The 3,171-nt window shown below is 37.6% G+C and overlaps 1 pseudogene; it reads right to left on the reverse strand.

Annotated features, from left to right (window-relative positions):
* Positions 1-2,177: 2,177 nt before the first annotated feature.
* LOC129897957 (5S ribosomal RNA) lies at positions 2,178-2,297 on the reverse strand (annotated as a pseudogene).
* Between the last annotated feature and the right edge of the window lie 874 nt (positions 2,298-3,171).

Here is a 3,171-nt window from a genome sequence, read left to right on the forward strand (position 1 = left end):
GGTGTTTTAGCAATAACAAGTTCTATCACAACTCGAGGAGCTTAATTCCTCTACGCCATAGACCAACCAAAATCTACTTTGTCAAATAGTTTCTCTTAGCTGGTATAAGCACATATACACCTTAAATACAAAATCAAATATCTACTTAAGTTTAACAGTCTCATCATATCAAAACTAAACATGAAATCAATGAAAATCAGCCCAAACTATCAAAACAAGAGTTCTGAACAGCCTACTATCTTGTATTATTACTCAGATTCGAAGGGGTAAATGGGACAGGTAGGCTTTGTTGCCTCAATAAAATTTATAGACATGTGTCTTAGGGTCGCATATAATTTTGAATCACCCCTACAACTATTTTTTACAAAAAGATATTCCCAAAATACCAACAACAGTCTATGTAGGATTTCTAAAACAAAATCTTGGCAGCACCTCCACTATACTTCATCACACTTTTTGGAGCAGATACAAGCAAAACTGGGTTCTAGAGCCTAAATAAAATTTATATCTCTATGAAATATATTTCCAAAACATCTTGAATCACTCAAAATAAAGCTTTACAAAAGAAGTTATACTAAAATTACTAACAGAAGTCCCATAAAGAATGGGTTTGCAACCAAAGTTTATTCCCCCAATTTCGACAATAAAAACTTATCAACAACATCAAAAACAATATCAAAAATCATTCTACATCATAACTTAACAAATTCCACCTATTTAATCCAATCAAAACAGCCCCTAATCCATACATCTCAATAAAGAAACAAATAAGTTTATAACGCTTCTTCCTCTATTTTAATCCATTAAATCTCTAAACAAGCTTGTTAAGAAAGAAAAAATAACCTCAATCTTACCTTAAGTGTAAAGAAACAAACTCAATCCACTCCTTCTTCTCTGACTTTTAGCTCAAAGTGAAGACAACGCAACGTGCAACGCCTTTCTTTTCACAAGATTCGGAATCCGGGACTCGGATTTGGGTCGAAAATGGCTTCTTAGCCTAGAAGCTCTCTATTTCTCTCTTTCTCTATGATGTTCTGGAAAGTTATGGTCTAAAATGGAAGAAATAAGCTGAACTTATCCTTTAAAGGTTAGAAAAAATGGGCCTGACCTGACTTGGAATCGGGTTGGGCCCAAAATCACCACCCTGCTTGACCTTTCTTCCTTAAAACATCCATAATGTTTTATACCGATGTTACATATAAGCCCACAACATGGTTGTAAAGGTATTTCAATTAGCTACAACTTTTATTTTATGAGTTTTCCTAAATTTCCAAATGCTAATGGGTTTATGGCCTCCCAAATTCAGATCACCCGAAAACATAGCTAAAAAACATTTTTTTTCTTAAAAGAAAATTTGGGTGTTACAACATGGGTACACCCTAAAGGGGGGAAGTAGACAAGAGAAATACAAGAATGATAGGAAATCAACTAACACTGTCACATATTGACGGGACTGCTTAAATTTCAAGCGAGATCCCATACTGGCACGAGTAAGCAAGAGCTCAAGGCCGATAATAAATAGATAGAAGTCGCGGTATCTGAGACCGTGCGAAGAATCATGGGTGCCTACAAAAAGGGGTAAATATGATAATAGAGTAGGAATGAGCAAACTAAGGGCCGCAAAAAGGGTAGTAGGGTCGTGTTTGAGTAAAGATTAATATACAGCAAGAACGTCATTGGTCATTAATATCGGGACGTACAAGTAGCAAGGAGAATAGAAAATCTCCTACGGTAGGAAATGAGGAGACCAAGGAGTACGTAAAGGAAGAAAAGATAGAAGTAGGACAAAATAGCGTTAGCATGAGCAAGTCCTAGTGTGAAGACGATATGTAAAGCAAGACGGTCTGGGAGACAAAAAGACTGCGTTTACCTAATACTAGTGGTATAAGAGTAGTTGTGCAACCTAAGAATAGTTATATATAGCATAAGACCAAGAGGAGGAGTACACAATGAAAATGAGCTATGATATTTTGGAGACGTTACAGAGGAATAGGAAGAGAAGTTAAATCAAATGGCCAAAAAGGACACAATCATGGTTGAATTAAAGATCTACCCCAACACTGGTTGTAAGAGAGAAGAAGAGAGGGCAAGGCAAAATATAAAGACTAGCGAGAAAATACTAAGGTAAATCTTGGGCTAAGATGAGTGCCTTCACACATTATTGCAAGGATGGCAATGGAACGTGACACGAGGACTTCCCAGGGGGGTCACCCATCCTAGTACTACTCTCGCCCAAGCACGTTTAACTTTGGAATTTTGGTGGGATCCATTGTGTTAGTGTTGTTATGATCGCACGAGATGGGAGAATTCGAACTAGCGGCGAAGCAATGACACGAGATTATGTACCTAGAGTGTTATAAGTTACGATAAGGGAATTGTAAAAGAGCTTAAGAAAAACAAGCAGGATTATCGATTACTAACAGATGGCGCACTTGTATGCTACAGTTCTTCAACATAATACTTGTTAATGATAAGGCAAACCACGGAATGACTATACAGGTCATTATGTGAGGGGACTTCAACACAACTTGGTAGTCAACTCTGATGGGCAAAAAGCAAAACCCAAAAGGCGAGGGTACCAGTTGATGTAATCTAAAGAAGGCAAGAAGTAATATACGAGGTCGAAGATTCTGCAATACGACCTTGGCTACAAGACTCACTTTGCACTCTCTGGACAAATAATTCTATATGGAATGTTATCTCCAGATTAACAATATAAGTCCATGTTCCTTCAATCAAGGACTACTTTTCCAGTTAAGATTGTGTAAAATTATAGGTTAAGAGGGTGATAGGACCTTACGGAGCCCCCATAGCTATTGTCCCAGAGGAAGTAGCCTAAGTTACAGTTAACTACTGAAGATCAGTCCACGAAGAGATTGGGAAGACAAATAGTTCTTCGTATACCATTTTACCCTCAGATTGATAGACAGACTAAGCTTTGTAGCTACAAGGTAGATGATATGTTGTGGGCCTGTACAGTTGACCCCAAAGGTAACACAGATAATTGCCTACCACTTGTCAAGAGTACTTACAATATTAACTATCATTCTAGTATCCAGGTTTCCCCATACGAGACTTTGTATGGCAAATAGTGTAGGTCGCCAATTGGTTGGTTTGGTGTTAGTAAGACACGAATAATAATCCCAGGCGTGATTCAATAGGCGATATAAA

Source organism: Solanum dulcamara, chromosome 7 (assembly GCF_947179165.1).
Source record: "Solanum dulcamara chromosome 7, daSolDulc1.2, whole genome shotgun sequence".
Classification (NCBI taxonomy): domain Eukaryota; kingdom Viridiplantae; phylum Streptophyta; class Magnoliopsida; order Solanales; family Solanaceae; genus Solanum; species Solanum dulcamara.